The sequence below is a fragment of the Plecotus auritus genome, assembly GCF_963455305.1.
Source record: "Plecotus auritus genome assembly, chromosome: 1".
NCBI lineage: Eukaryota > Metazoa > Chordata > Mammalia > Chiroptera > Vespertilionidae > Plecotus > Plecotus auritus.
Genome location: NC_137770.1, coordinates 172,890,742 through 172,907,802, shown reverse-complemented (window position 1 = coordinate 172,907,802; position 17,061 = coordinate 172,890,742). Strand labels below are relative to the sequence as shown.

Genomic DNA, 17,061 nt, shown 5'->3' with positions numbered 1-17,061 from the left:
TGAGGTTAAGGAAAATAACCTAATCTCCTTCTTAATTGGCCCATAACTTTATTTGCAATGAACTATCATTCATAGAAAGGCAACTGGAGGAGGGGACAGGGCATACCCAGAAGGAAGTCAGTTAACGGGCACAATTCAGTTGGCTTTATTCAGTGACCATGGTACCTACAGACACCATGTCTTTTCCAGTGTTGAAGGTGAAAGTCTTGTTTGGTTTTATGTGACGATTTCCCCCCTCATCACTGCTAAAAAAATGAAGAGTATATATTCTCTTTATTTAATAAATGACTACTTTCAGTAGAAACTTATTTTTAACTAGTCACTGCACTTTGATGATTTACGTCACCTCTGATATGCTCTCTGATAAAGCATGACATCATTTGTGGCTCAGATGACCTGGAGACACTGACCTGACAGGCACTAGGAGGGGAGATTGGCATCGCACTATAAGGCTATCTACAGTGAGGTTCTCTAAAGCAGCTGCATTCCTAGCGGGACCTGATTAAGTTTATCTCACTATTAGGTTCTTTCTTTTTTTATTATTATTTTTTTATTGTCTAAAGTTTTACATATGTCTTCTTTTTCCCCAATTGACCCCCCCTCCCACCCAGCCATTCCCTCCCCGAGCAAGCCCCCACCGCCCCAGTGCCTGTGCCCATTGGTTTTGCTAATATGCATGCATACAAGTCCTTTGGTTGCTCTCTAACCACCCCCCTCCCCTACTATTTGTCTCTAAATTGATCTATTCTTGTTCATCAGACTATGTTGATCATTATATCCCACATATGAGTGAGATCATGTGATATTTATCTTTCTCCAACTGGCTTATTTCACTTAGGTTCTTTCATTCACTCTTTTTTTTTTTTCTCTCAAAAGGAAAGAGGTTGTTCTGGCATGCAAAGTATCTGGCTTTTAATGGCTATTGAGCTGAAATAACATGCATCTATTAATGGTTGTTCGTTTGTTTCTCTTCTCTGCTTTTTCTGGTTCAGTGTTGGAGGTTAGAGCTGGTCAGCTGACAATTGATCTTTCTTAGAAATGACACTTTTACATTCTCCAGTATAAGGAGTTAGATGTTCCAGTTTCATTTAGCTTCTTACCTATTCTGAGTGAACGAAGGGTCGAGATGTTTAACATTGATTTCCGTGGCCTGTGAACCCAAGTGAACCTGGCGTAAAGGGCTTTTCCTAGATATCATTTTCTAAAGGCAGAGCCAGTGGCTCTTTTATTCCCAAACTCCACATTGCTCATTGATGACTTTAAAATTTTGATTTTATTATTTCACTATCTTAAAAACATTGCCCACGTTCCAAAACTCCTGTCATTAATACATAGAGGAAAATACCAGTTCTCACATGCCTGCTCTTTTCTGCTGTCATATTTGCATATGTATAAAGTGTATGCACACATGTTCCATAATGATTGAGCTCTTTTGTATTAAAATATATTGGGTTTTACTAGGGAGCAAAGTTACTGTTATCTCAGAGCTAATTTTTTGCACTCTGAAATATGACACAAAGGAAATTTTCTGAAATATAAATATTCCTTATTATGTACCACTATCAGAAACTGTATTTCACATTCTAATTGCTGTTGTCCTGTTAAAATTCTTTATAACTCAAATTTTTGTACCCTTGTTTGCCTCGATAAAAGTAAGCTTAAAAATAAAGTCACTGGTTCTATAAATTATTATTATTATTATTATTATTATGCTCTTTTATATTTTTGTGTAGAATATTTTAAAGACCTTTAAAATGCTCCTATTATCAACCCCCCTCTATATATGCTTTGGTTAAGTCTTTTGTTATTTTCTTTTTTGGAGTGTGTATGTTTCTGTCTGAGTGATTAGTAAACTCTCAATGTAGCTACAATTATTATGCTTATAGAGGCTTTTTTCCCCCTCGGAATTTCTTGATGATGTTTACTTTGTCATGTCATGAAAAGTGTGTGTCAGAATACCATCGCAGTAACAGTGTTTTTCTACTTGCTTGTACACTTCTGTGTTAGAGGAACTGGTGATAGACAGCCAACTCTTACTTTGGTTTCTACAACACAGAGGTTGCTAGGTAACTTTAATTCCTTTCAACAAGAGGACAACAACAACAAATTCCTGTCCCTTTTAGATTTGTATATTTCACCTAGAAGATCTAGTAGACAAAATATGATTTAAAATGTTTTTCAAAAATGTGCAGTTCTATACAGACAACCTCTCATATGGCATCAAGCATTTTTTAATTATGCTGCCATTTCTTCATCATTATGATATGCTTGTTCATAAGAAATCATTTTTAAGTAACAATAGTTATAAGCATCTCCAGGAAATTTAATATATGAAAATCCAGTTTAAATGAAAATGATAATTTTATGAAAAATATGTCAAAATTTTGCTATTAAAAATATTTACATGGATTTCTCATTTATAAGTGTGATTGAATTTATAGTTTTTTAAATACTAAATGTCTTCTTTATTTAGGGAAATACATATTTCAGTTCTGCCTTAAAGGTTTAATCACTTAAAGGTTTAATCTCATATTTGTATTTTTATTTTTTATTTACTTATTTTTATTTATTTTTTTAAATATATTTTATTGATATTTCACAGAGAGGAAGGGAGAGGGATAGAGAGCTAGAAACATCGATGAGAGAGAAACATCGATCAGCTGCCTCCTGCACACCTCCCACTGAGGATGTGCCCGCAACCAAGGTACATGCCCCCGACTGGAATCGAACCCGGGACCTTTCAGTCCGCAGGCCGACGCTCTATCCACTGAGCCAAACCGGTCTCGGCACATATTTGTATTTTTAAATAGTTTTTAAATTGCCATAAATATTTTATATAATTTTCACAGTTAATTTTGAAAAGTTCAAAAAAACTTTCATTTTTAATTTTTCATTCCTTCCATCAAATTTCCCCATGATGTTGCTTTCTAGCTATTGCCAATGTTAATAGTTACATTTTCTTCAATAATAAGTGGTAGGTTTGCAAAGACTTTTAACATTTGCTTAATGCCTTTTTTTTTTATCCTTTATAAGAATCATATAAACAGCCAGAACTGCTATGCAGCAGGTGTACATGAGTGTGGCTGTGCTGATGATTACTGAAACATTGCCAAGGTAGCTGGAGAATTTTGCTGTCTAAGCCACTGTGGCTCTCTCCTCGTGACTCCCTGAACCTCCCACAACTATAATAATCTCAGCTTGTAGGTGGCCTCGAGGACCCTCCTGCAGCACTATGACCCATGTTTTTGACATGCCAGTTGTTGATATTTTGATTTTCATTCATGTGTAGGGGAAGAGAATCACCATTTGTCTTAACTTGATGTTTACTAAACTTTTTTTTTTTAAATCCTCACTTGAGGTTTGTCTTCATTGATTTTTAGAGAAAGAGGAAGGGAGGGCAGAGGGAGTAAGAGAGAGGGGTGGAGAGAGACAGAACATCAATGTGATAGAGAAACATCAATCTATTGCCTCCCATACATGCGCTGACTGGGGATCGAACCCACAACCTTTTGGTGTAAGGAATGACACGCCAACTAACTGAGCTACCCAGCCAGGGCTAAACTGTTTTTAAGAATATTTTATGATAGAAGTATTTTGTCATTTTAATTCCTCGATTTTGCAAGTTGCGTAATTTATTTTAACAATCCAGGTAATCATAACACTGGAGTTTCTCTATGGGTTCTGAAATCTTTTGAACATAATACTCCATTTTAAGGAACAAGATAAAATTAGAATCTTTGGGGAAATTTGTGGAGTTTTGCTCTCTCCTTTGCCTTTTTATTGGAAATAAGATTTGATGAATTTTCCTTGTTTAAATTTTTAGAGTACAAAATGTTTAGAGTACAATATTATAACTGAAGTAATGTTGCTTTTTTTAAATATATATTTTTATTGATTTTAGAGAGGAGGGGAGATGGAGAGAGAGATAGAAACATCAATGCTGAGAGAGAATCATTGATCTGCTGCCTCCTGCACACCCCACACTGGGGATCAAGCCCACAACCTGGGCATGTGCCTTGACTGGGAATTGAACCATGACCTCCTGATTCACAGGCTGACACTCAATTACTGAGGCACTCCAGTTGGGCAGTAATTTTACTTTTTAAAAATCATGAATCAAATGTTGGAAGTTTTATATATAGTCTAAAATGTTCCTTTCTATAATGTTTGCCATCTCATCAAGCATTAGAATTTTTCTCTTCCTTTGATGTTTGTATTGATGTTATTAATATAATGGCTTTATACCTTCACTCATATAGCTCATATGACTTTACATCATCTTTGCATAAGGATATTCTTTGGGCTATTGAATAATTTAAAAATGTATCCTTTACTTGCCATCTCTCTTAAAGAAATGGGAAGGTGGGATTCATATACACCTAATAATTTTCCTCAAGAGTAGGGAAAATGAACTAATTTTTGAATATCTAGGTTAATGTTATAGGTTTGAAGCTTTTTTTAAAGCAGTTATAGTCTGCTAGATTATCGATCTCTCAATCTATTACTCTTATAAATGGATGCAATTAGCAATTCAGTCTAAATGAACTATGGTAGTGACCTCATTACTCTGAAAAATCCCATTACATCACTTGTAAAATTTCTATATCTAAAGGAGTAGAATATACATTATAAAAATTCTTTGGAATAAATAATGGGCATTGTGACTATCGTTACAGTTACATATTACAATTTAAGGATTATTCATTATAAAGTTTCAATATTATTTAAGTGTATTTAAATTGGTGTAGTTCTACCAATGTAATTTTGCTCATGTTTTTATATCTTATTCATTTGTGCAATACCTCCCTTTTTACATATGTATTTTTTCATTTGCATTACATTAGATATCTAAGTCATAGAATCATAAAGCCCTAAGTCTAGTTTGGAACAGAGATACTATAATTCAACTTTTTATAGGCATCTGTAGTCTTCAGTTTCCTTAAGTGATTGGCTCAAGGTCATGAAGTTATGGAGTATCAGGGTCAGAATTAGAACCTGAAATGGACTTACACTTTACCTCTTTTGCCTGCCTCCTTCCTTAGTTTGCTTATGAAAGTTATCGGAGAGAAGTTTCTTCTGAGATTCAGCTAAAAACTTAGCTCCCAGTAGAATTAGTGTCCTGCAGTCAGCCATATAAATACAATCACTAATACCTAATATTCCTTGTATGGAGAAATAGGAAATGACAGACGAACCATTAAAATGAATACACACTTTTCTTTATCACTTTCTTCTCCTTCATTACATCTAATTTCTAGAGGAGATCCCCAAAATACTTGGGTGTTGAGAATGGCAGTTCTGTTTTAGAGAACTGTTTCCTGTTTTAGTTAATGAAAACTAAACCATACCCTGTATTGGCTTTTCAGATTGAAGATACTGGGCACATCTCCATCTATAATAATAAAAGTGTAATATGCTGATTAGACCGGGCATCCTTCTGGATGACCTTCCTAACGAAACCAGGGCTGCGAGGGAAGCCTGGGTCCCGGGTGCCAGAGGGAAGCTGGTGCCGGCAGCCGGGGGAAGGAAGGAAGGCCTACTCTTGCATGAACTTCGTGCATCGGGCCTCCAGTTGGTTTATAATAGCCAGGTCTCTGACCAAAGAGGTCAAGTATTAGCAAGTGTAAGAGTGTCATAGAAATTTGTGTTCCAGATGCAAGAATTTATATATGCTTTTTCTGCTTGGTTTTTACTCCATGTTTTCACCTAATGTGGGTTTTCCATCTTGATTTTTTTAAAAATACTCGTTTCCTTGTCCCCCCCCTCCACCCCCTTTTATTATTTGTTTCTGGAAGATATAGAAGTTGATCTGATAATCTATAAACAATGCCAAGTGAATTCGTATCTGTACCTCTCCTTTTCTGTGTTTGGTTCTTAAATAATTTCTTTGTGCAATGGAAATACTATATTACTAGTAAACAGTTTATAACTGCTGCCTAATATTTCAGCTTTGATTGACAATTTTAATTCTATAAAGGCTGTTGGTTAGAAACAATCTTGTTTGGTGTATATTTGTTTTTATCTTAGTGGAACCTGTTCTGTAAATGCTTGCTGGTGACTCCGAGGAAAAATGTGTTAGAAAGTGCAGAAAGTAAATGTCCAACTAAACTTCCTTTAGTTTTCTTAGAGCTTTGACTACTGGAGTGATTTTTTTTTTCTAAAAGCATTGCTAGAACAGCCATTGCTGCCAAGTAACTGACATTCTTGAAATAGTCCTTCCCATTGGGCACCATACAGGTGGGACCATTTATTTGCAGAGAGTGTGGGTGTGTATGTGTGTGAGTGTGTATAAGAGACAGTGAGGAGAGAGGGAGAAAGGGGAAGAAAACCATTTTGTGGGCATATTCTGTTGAAGTCAATAACCTGTTATTCAGTGAACTCCAGTCTGACCCCACTTGGACCTGGAGGAGGGTCCCATTGAACTGGGAAGCAGCCAAGGCAGTATTACAACAGAAAGATACATCTATTACTTAGAAGCTTTGAAGACACTGGGGAGCCCTGGCTGGTGCTGCTCAGTGGTTAGAGCGTCAGCCCGTGCACCAAAGGGTCTTGGGTTCAATTCCCAATCAAGGACATGTACCTGGGTTGTGTGCGGGAGGAAACCAATCTACGTCTCTCCCTCACATCGATGTTTCCCTCTCTCTCTCCCTCCCTCCCTGCCTCCCAATCTCCCTCCCACTTTCTCTAAAAATCAATGGAAAAAGTATCCTCAGGTGAGGACTAACAACAACAACAAAAGGCAGGAAAGGAAGGACTAGATCCCACAGGATAACAGTCCCCTGTTTGTAACGGAAGTATTTAATGACTTCTGATCATGGAGGGATCCAGCTGTTGAAAGCCAAAGAAAGATTTCTATACATGGTGCACAGCTCACATTGATACACACATGCTCACAGGTGGAGCGGCTGGTTTGTAGAGAATAGTTGTGTTTACTTTTTGAGAGAAAGTATCTGTTTCTGGGGTTTGAAATGTAGGATAACTGACCTTTAACCAAAATGAGATGTTTTCTTCACTGATTCTCAGCGGGTGGAGGCCGTGAGGCATGGTGTGGAGCACAGGCACGGGGCCTGCCACCTGCAAAGTGTGTGCTAAGGGGCATGACTGATAGCATTTGGAGGAATAAGTGACTAAGACATTCAAGAAATCTTAGCTGTTTTTTGTTCTTTTTCACCTACATTCTGAAAAATATTGTAGAAAGTACATATTACCCTTTTAAAACACAGTGAACAGTTGATGAAGATAAAATATACCAGAATAGGTTTCAATTTAAGGGAACAAAGAAAAATCGGTCTTGGAACCACATACCCTTAGTAAGATTGCAACTTTGACAATGAGGTTTATTTCGTTTAATTAAAAATGCAGACATGTGTGGGAGTAAGAACATTTAAATGAACTCATATGCTTCCATTCTTAGATGTCTCTCAACCTCTCTCTTGGGCTCTTGTCTGAACCTGTCTTAGCAACAGTTACCCTCATGTTTATTCTGCTTTGCATTCTAAGTGTTTTGTTTTGTTTTTCTATAATCTCAGTATATCGGGTCAGAGGGAAAACTCAGTGTATAAGCTGACTGCCAGTATTTTGCATCTTCTTTGAGATTATTGAGCATAGCCTCATAAGTAGTATCACTAAACTTCTCTTTCAAAACAGGTGCCCAAACAGAGAAGTCATCACTGCATTAATTGCTGAATGTTATCATATTAGAGCCCTTCCACACCTGAACAAAGCGAGATTGTTGACCGCTAAGGAACTGTGCTCTCACAAGAGGCCCGTGGTCTCTCACAGGTGCACATTCTGTTTGCTGAGATGGCCTCTTTTTGTAAGGGGGTTGCTGGAGGCATAGAAAACAGGAACTTCACGTCCCTCCTTGAGAGTTTGCCAGTGTGGTTCCCAGCCAACCCGATAACTGCTTGTAGTGACACTCATCCCTCTAGGACTTCTGATCCGATGCCAGCCCTCAGAGGGCAGTGCCACTCAGCCTACTCACACTGTCCTGGCCCAAGGGCACCCCTGTCCTGAATGCCCCAAAGTATCAATAAAAATCAAATACCAATTCAAGGGACTTATAGCTAAAGTTCCAGTAAAACTCTGAGTGTAAAGCATGCTATTTTTACTATTTAAATTTTGTGTTACCATTTTAAGCAACAACAACAACAACAAACTACAGGAAGGCAAGTGTGTAGTTTTGTTCCTCTGCCTTCCTCAGTGTTTGGTCCATAAGTTGCTACGCCCAGCCTTAGGGAATCTAAGTTGCTTTTAACAAATGAATGGTTAAAAGCACATACAAGGACGCTTTTCCAGTGTTACCGAGGCTCCTTTGATCCTAAAAGCAAGACATATTTCCTTGTCTCCAACCCTGACCTCCTGAACTTCACCTGCCTGATGACTACTTATTTGGATTATATAGCTTCCTCAAATATTGCATGTCAACATGTGTTTTGTCATTTCAGATTCCTTTCTAGAATTATCTGTTTCTATGATTAATACCACCATTCTTTCAATCTACCAAACTCAAAGCTTTATTACCATAATTGTCTTTTTTTTTCTTCCAACATCTAGAATGTTACTAAAGTCCACTTCTCAATCAGTAATATTTTCCTGTTTGATCATTTTGTCTCATTTCTTCTGGAACCCTCTTATTCTCTTGCCATTTTACATTTGAACTATTGCAATATGCCAGTACAGTATCATGCTTGTAATAAGTTATAACACCATAATCTTCTGCTACTTTGCTCCCACTATAATAAAAAAGACAATAACAAGTGTTGGTGAGGATGTGGGGAAATTGGAACATTCATACATGGCTGATGGAAATGTTAAAATAGTACAGCCACTTTTCAAAAACAGTTTGACAGTTCCTTAGCAGATTAAACATAGAATTACCATATGATCCAGCAATTCCACTCCTCGAAATTCCACTCCCAAAAGAATTGAAAACATATGTTCACACAAAAACTTATAATAATGAATTCTCATGTTCAAAACAGCATTATTCACAATAACTTAAAGGTGGGAGTAAACCCAAGTGTCTATCGACAAATGAATGGTTAAAAAAAAAAGTATTATATACTATTCAGCCTTTAAAAAGGAAGGAGCTGCCCAGCCAGTATGGCTCAGTGGTTGAGCAGTGACCTATGAACCAGGAGGTCACAGTTTTATTCCTGGCCAGGGCACATGCCCGGTTTGCAGGCTGGATACCCAGAGGCGGGGCGGGGGGAGGGATGCAGGAGGCAGCCGATCAATGATTTTCTCATCATCATTGATGTTTCTATTTCTCTCTCCCTCTCCCCTTAAAAACATTATGCTAAGTAAAGGAAACCAGATACAAAGAGCTAAATTTTACATGATTGCATTTATTAGAAATATCCAAAATAGGCAAATCCATAGAGACAGAAATTCAATTAGCTGGAGGAGGAATGAATGATTCCTAATGGGTACTGATTTATTTGGGGAGTGATGAAATTGTTTTGGAATTAGATAGTGACAGTAATGGTACAACTTTTTGAAAATACTAAAAACACTGGATTGTATATTTTAAAAGGATGCATTTATGGTATGTGAACTAGATATCAATTTTTAAAAACCTACATGATGCCGTATTTGTTAAGAAAGAGCACGCCCCAGTCTCTGCACACCATTTCCAGCTCTGTGTCAGAAAATCAAGTGACCTCTCTTCTTACTCTGTACAATAGGGATAATAACTCCTTCACCAGCTGTTTGTGTTAAATGAGGTAACATATGTAATGCATCTAGCACTGTCTGGCATGTACTAAGAACCCAGTAAATTTATTAAGACCTGTTGGGACATCAGCCTTCAACAGCTTCTAATACTGTTCCAGATAGTATTTTCAGATATTTGGGAAAATGGCCCAACTCCTTTAGCCATTTTAACAATATTCTTCATGTTCTGGCTCAAATCTGCCTCTTCGAATTCTTATGATGTTCCTTTAAAGAATGGGCTTTTTATTCTCTCTCATTTTGCTGTTCAGATTCTTACAGCTCTGAATGCCTGAAAAATGTTTTCTTCCTGCTCCTCTTTGTCTTTCTCTGAATCCCACCGTGCTCTCAGAACTCAGAAGACTTTCTGAAACCATGCATTCAACTTTCTCCTTTATTTCATGGATGGTAATCTCCGCTTTTTGTAGCACCCAAGATTTTTACTGTATCTTTGACCAGTGCACTTTGATTATATTTTTAAAGTGTGTATTTTATTGGGTTATAGTTTTAAGGTGTGTGTGTTGTTATGCTCTACCTTCTCCGTAGCACTTAGACAGTGGTCGGCAAACTGCAGCTCGCAAGCCACATGCGGCTCGCGAGCCGCGGTTTGCCGCTCTGTTGACTAATGAGTTTGCTGACCACTGACTTAGCACATTGCTTTGCTATTGTGTTCTGAATAAACATTGGCTATTTATGGGTTAAATTAGTGCTACATCTCAACAAGCACAGGGGCTTAAAGGAATGAGTCTCAATCCTGGCTGTACCTTAAGATCCCCGGGGGAATAAGGCTTCGTTTTAGCCCAACAAATCAGAATCTCTGAGCAGAGGCCTCCGCTTCACACACAGGTGATACTGTTACAACCCAGGCTGAGAGCTATTGGATTAAACAGACGAAGGACTAGAAGCCAGTGGGCCCCAAGCCTAATTGATTTTCACAATCAAGATGTGAGGAGCACTGAAGCAGGTAGAGGTGCTCTGGGCATTGCAAAGTGCGCTACAAATATTAGACAATGTTATTATGGTGCATTTGGGAGTGTCACTGCTTCGAGAAATATCCTCCAACCTTAATTTTCTTTTTAACAGCCAACGGTGTAGTGGAAATATCCAATTATGGTCATCTTAAACCATTTAAACTCTACGTAATAGCTTTCATACCAGATGTGCATGCCTTGTTCCTTTTTGCTAACTTAAAAATATTCACTCTGTGTCTTTCCCAGGCTGGCCAACATTCAGCAGCAGACCCTCTCAAGATTGTTTACTTGCCCTTGTTCTTGTTGAGTTACCACACTTGGAAGCAGGAGATGGGCTCAACAGCAGCCAACAGGCCATGATCCAGGAGGAGCCGTGAGGGACAGAGCTGCTGGTAAGACAGTGGGGACCGCTGGCGCTTGGTTTGCCAGAAGCTTATTCCCAATGTAATGGTCAATATCTCTTCCAACCTCAACTCTAAGTTACTCTGTACTCTCTCAACTACCTTTATTATCTGTGCTTTGGACACAAAGTTTAGATCTATGAATTCCCTAAAATTACATGCTGAGTTTTGTGTATATACATTTTTTTGGTTTGTTTCTAGAGAAAAGATTTTCATCAGATTCTTAATATCTGTGAATTGAAAAAGAGAGATAAGAACCACTCAAATACCACGATAAGCATGGACAAATGTGACACCAAGAACCACTTGTCTCGGCGTCTCTCCTGTCCACTTTTACCTCACTGTGGCCACTTGGTCTCAGTCTTGTTCAAGACCGAAAGAATTCTGTCTGTTGTTATTTGCTGGGCTGAAAAGTGAGCACCGACTGAGCCTAGGCAGCGGGGTTTCGTGACAATTTGGCTCCACAGAACTAGTGGAGAACTGAAGTATAGAATGATAGGACTCAGGAAAACCTATGTTTTATTTCACATGATTTTTTTTCCCACATGATTTTTCTAAAAAACACAAATAGAGGTACTGACAGAGAGGGAAACACCGAACACTTTTTATATCATGTTCTTATAGTTGATCTTAATGAAGTTCAATTTGTTCTGAATGCCACTGACTTGCTAATGGATGTCCAGGCCGAAGGGTTATTTATCAGATCATTATCACTTATATGGATGAATAGAAGTAGGGAATTGGTGTATTCCCCCATATATATATTTAAGATGAAGACTATCATGAATTCTATCATATATAGTTTTTTCTTTACTATAAGCCAGTTACAATAATAGGGGCCTTGTAGGAAAGAAAATAGAGGTTAGAGAAAAGGAAGAATGAGGCTTTTCTTTTTCCTTCTGCAACTCCTTTAGGAGGTAGTTCAGCTTGGGTGTCCCTGAATTTTGTTGATGCATTCACGTAACAAATCTTCTAAAAAGCCTGTGTAGCTGTAATCTCTGCTCTCACTCCAGACTCGAAGTATGCACTCTGCCACTTGATCCTTCTGAGAGACTGACCTGGTGCTGAGAAATCCTTTCCAGGGTGTCCTCAGTTCAACTCCCATGATTCCTGGATGTTGCCATTTTCGAGACATGGGGCAAGTGCCTCTGCCTAGATTACCACTCTGCCCTGGGAATTCAAGTCACTCTGCAAAAGAAAGAGAACTCAGCACCGTAGTGACTCTCAGAATGAAAATTTTCCCTTGCATGTTCATGTTTTTAGAGTAATCATTGTCACTGAAAATAGACTTCCTCTTTCCCCTCTCATGCTGGAAAATCTTAGGTAATCATGAATAAAGTGTTCTTAGTGTTTCCCCTCCTCCCCTAGTGGTTGCGTGGCCTCTCTCGCTAGGAGGACTGTGACTTCTCACTCTGTACTTGACCTTACATGAGAACTGAGAGTTTTTTAAAATGGAATTTTTATCTCTTTAGTGAAGTCATAAGATTGTCACTTCTTGGAGGTGAAGGGTGGGTAAGAAAGTGCAGAAGCTTAGGAAAAAAGTGTAAGATGAATTACTAACAAGATATGTAGTCAGGAAATTAATGTATTGGATGTGTGTAAAAAAAAAAAAAGTTTTATAAGTAAACTCCAAGAGGAGTTCTTCCCTCATGTCCAAAAACATCTTATTTTGCCGTTATTTTCTTTTAGTTGAATAAGCTCAGTCTAGGACTTATTTTCAGTGACAAATAAGCCTAGGGCTTATCTTTTAGTAACATTTATTAGCTGTGTGTCCTTTGAAAAATTATTTAACCTCCTTAGATATTGTTTTACTGGGAAAATATATAATAATTAATACTAATGGGATCATATTATATGGACAATATGTGGATGGCCTGGCACATAATAAGTTCTTAATTTTATATATTATGTTATTAATTACTATTATTAATGCTGATTTCAGTTCTTTAATAGGGAATTTATTTTAAAAGTATTTTTTGAGTATCTATCAAATACCAGGCACTCTTTAGGAACTATAATGCATTAATAAGCCAATCAAATAAAAGTTTTTCTCCTTGTGTAGTTTAGAATCTAGAGTGTGACTCAGACATAAACAAGATAAATAAATAAAAGTATGCAGTATGTTAAACATCAAGAAGTGCTAAGCATAAATTTAAAGTAGGAAAAAGAAATTGGGGGCTTGTTGAGGTAGTAGTTGAAGATGGGGTCATCAAGAAAGACCTCAGGAGAAGACTATTTTTTAGTAAAATTGTGTATAAGGAATACAAACCCACCATGAAGTTACACGGGGGAAGCACACTGAAGGCAGAAGAGCAAAGCCACCCCTAGAGCAGTGAAAGGTTTTCCAGAGGGAGTCAAAGAGAGTCGGAGCATCTTATGCAACATAACCGTATCCCACCAATAAACAGTCACCATGTACCCACGTGGTACAGATAAGAACTTTGGAATGGTACAACAGTTTGTCTAGACCAGTGGTCGGCATACTGCGGCTCGCGAGCCACATGCGGCTCTTTGGCCCCTTGAGTGTGGCTCTTTCACAAAATACCATGGCCTGTGAGAGTCTATTTTGAAGAAGTGGCGTTGGAAGAAGTTTAAGTTTAAAAAATTTGGCTCTCAAAAGAAATTTCAATCGTTGTGCTGTTGATATTTGGCTCTGTTGACTAATGAGTTTGCCAACCACTGGTCTAGACTAAAACAGAGGAGACTTCACACACAAAACGTGGCAGGTCATGGCCTAGATCTTGGACAGAAAGAATGTGGATACTTGGTCAAAGGGTAGAAACTTTTAGTTATAAGATGAATAAAGTCTGAGGAATTAATATATAACCTGGTGACTATAATAACACTATGTAATTTAATTGAAATTTGCTAGAGAGTAGAACTTAAATGTTCTCACCCAAAATAAGAAAAGTTTGATTATGGGAGGTGGTGAATATTTTTCTTAATAACTTCATGGGAGGGATTCTTTCACAATGTACATATATATCAAATTATTATATTGTACATCATGTATATGTATCTTACAGCTTTGTCATTTTTACCCCAGTAATGCTGAAAAAAGAAACTGCTAAGGAAAAAGTTCTAATTAAAGTTACTTTTTATAGACATCACAGTTGCATAGCCCTCACACTCTCTGCCATGAAACAACCAACACGTGCACACGCGCGCACACACACACACACACACACACACAGATGATATGCCAGTAGAGACAGGTGGAAGAGAAACTACATGAGGTGAAGTGAAATAAGGATGTTGGCTTTGAGGGCAGGGGTCTAACTAGGCATAGAGCAAGGGGAAGGGGCAGGGGCAGGCAATCTTGTGTAGAGTTAGAAAGTAGTGAGAGAAAAGATGGAAGAGCAGGTGAGGCCAAATTTTTTTAAAACCCTAAGGCCAGGCTTAAGATTATTACATGCTATTCTACAAATATTGAGGAACAATTGAAGCAGTAAGTAACAAGGTGGTCCAGGTCTTTAACAAGTGTTGAAGAGCAGGGAGATGGAGGAAGTGATTAGAGTGATTTAGGGGGTTGAGAACATGGATTATGATAATAAGACTGAAAAAGGAAGATAGATTTGATATCCTTTAAGGAAAAATTATGAGGATTTAATCTCTGATTGCACATGGGAGATATAGGAGAAGAATCAAAGTTTCTCTTCAAGTTTTAAAATGACCAATTAAGTGTTAGTGCTACAAGAAATGGGCAAGTTAGTGTACCCAGAGATGAAACATGACTTCCCTAAGGTCATGCCATTAGCTGTTGGCAACACTTGGACTGGCCTCAGGTCTTCATGTTGTGAGCTCCTCTCCCACCACTCTCCAAACTGGCTGTAAAAAGGGTTAGTGATTTTTTAAAAAGTACATTTTTGTTGATTTCAGAGAGAAAGGGAGAGAGATGAGAGAGATAGAAACATCAATGATAAGAGAGAATCATTGATCGGCTGCTTCCTGCACGTCCCACACTGGGGATTGAGCCCATAACACGGGCATGTGCCCTGACCGGGAATCGAACCGTGACCTCCTGGTTCATAGTTCGATACTCAACCACTGAGCCACACCTGCAGGGCAAAAGGGTTAGTGATTTGTATTTCACCAGCTTGCTTATGGAAAATAGAACTGGGAGGTTTGGATGTGCCCATTAGCACTGTGTTTAGCTGTTCTTCTAAAAATGTGAACATTTTTACCCTCTCTCTCGAAACAGATCTAACTTGTTGAGAAAGGGTCAAGGAAGTATTGGTAGGACTAGAAGAGGGTCATTATCTGCATATACTTAGATTCTCCTTCCTAGTCATTGTTGATGTTTCCTGATTCAAAATGTCATCTTTCTATCTCTCCAATAATTTGAGATGGAATAGTATTTCTATTATTGTACTTTTTTTCTGCTTATCTTTCAGAAGAAAAATGGTTTCTGTTATCTCAAATTTAAATCACTACCTAGATTTTAAAATTAAGACATCAAATGTTGCTTTCTTTTATTTATTGAATTTATTGAGGTGACAATGGTTAATAAAATTATATAGGTTTTAGGGGTACAATTCTATAATACATCTGTATATTGTATTGTGTGTTCATCACCCCAAGTCAAATCTCCTTCCATTGCCATTTATCATCACTATACCTTCTTCCACCTCTCCCCCAACCCTCTTCTCCTCTGGTAATCACCATGCTGTTGTCTGCTATTGTCTGTGTCCATGAGTTTTTGGGTGTTTTTTGTTTGTTTGTTTGTTTTTATTGCTTAATTTCACCTTTTCACCCATACCCACAAACCCCTCTTCCTCTGACAATTGTCAGTCTGTTCTCTATCTATGAGTCTATTTCTACTTTGTTTATTACTTTATTTTGCTTATTAGATTTCACATATGAGTGAAACCATATGGTACCTGCCTTTCTCTGACTGGCTTATTTCACTTAGCTTAATGCTCTCCAGGTCCATCCATGCTGTCACAAGGGATAAGGTTTCCTTCCCTTTTACAGCTGAGTAGTATTCCATTGTGTAAATGTATCATAGCTCAACATTAATAATCATCAGAGAAATTCATATTAAAACCACAATGATATATCACCTCACACTTGTCAGAATTACTACCATTTATAAATCAACAAACAACAAGTGCTGGTGGGAATGCAGACTGGGGCAATTACTGTGTAAATAGTATGGAGTTTCCTCAAAAAATTAAAAATGAAACTGCCTATGACTCAGCAATTCCATTTCTGGGAATATATCTGAAGACAGCTAAAACATTGATTTAAAAGAATATAAGTACTCCTGTGTTCATTGCAGCATTATTTACAACTAGAGGCCCGGTGCATGAAATTTGTGCATGGGGGGGGCGGCCCTCAGCCCAGCCTGCACCCTCTCCAATCTGGGACCCCCGATCCTCGGCAGTCGGACATTCCTCTCACAATCCTGGACTGCTAGCTCCTAATCACTCACCTACCTGCCTGCCTGGTCACCCCTAACTGCCCCCTTCTGCTAGCCTGGTCGCCCCTCATAGCCCCCCTGCTGGCCTGGTCACCCCCAACTGCCCCCCTTGCCCACCTGGTCACCCCTCGTGGCCCCCTGCCAGCCTGGTCGCACCACACAGCCTGCTGTTCAGTCATTTGGTTACCCCTCACTAACCCCCCTGCCAGCCTTGTCATAGGCAGCCATCTTGTGAGGGCATGAGGGTCAATTTGCATATTACCGCTTTATGATATAGGATAGCCAAGAATTGGAAGCAGCCCAAGTGTCCATCAGTAGATGAGTGGACAGATGTTGCTTTCTTAAAGATCAGTCTTGAAATCAATGGTCATTATTCTAACAAGGCTAATCAGTTTATCTTTTGAGTCATAGGACTTTAAATAAAAACCAGCTAATGCAGTGCTCTTCAATCGGCACTCTTCAAAGTGTTCTGCTACCCATCTGCTTGTTAATAAATGTCTTCTTTTTTAAAATAAAATATAATTATCCAGCAAGTGAGGATAAATGTATTTAA

At 38.3% G+C, this 17,061-nt stretch overlaps 1 protein-coding gene across 3 annotated transcripts in view; it reads left to right on the top strand.

Annotated features, from left to right (window-relative positions):
- TET2 (tet methylcytosine dioxygenase 2) overlaps positions 1-17,061 on the top strand; it is a 146,779-nt gene that overhangs the window by 32,940 nt on the left and 96,778 nt on the right. For all 3 annotated transcript variants that reach the window (XR_013959625.1, XM_080651220.1, XM_080651221.1), the window contains exon 2: positions 10,932-11,077. The gene's annotated coding sequence lies outside the window, so the exon portion shown is untranslated. The remainder of the gene's footprint in view (positions 1-10,931; positions 11,078-17,061) is intronic.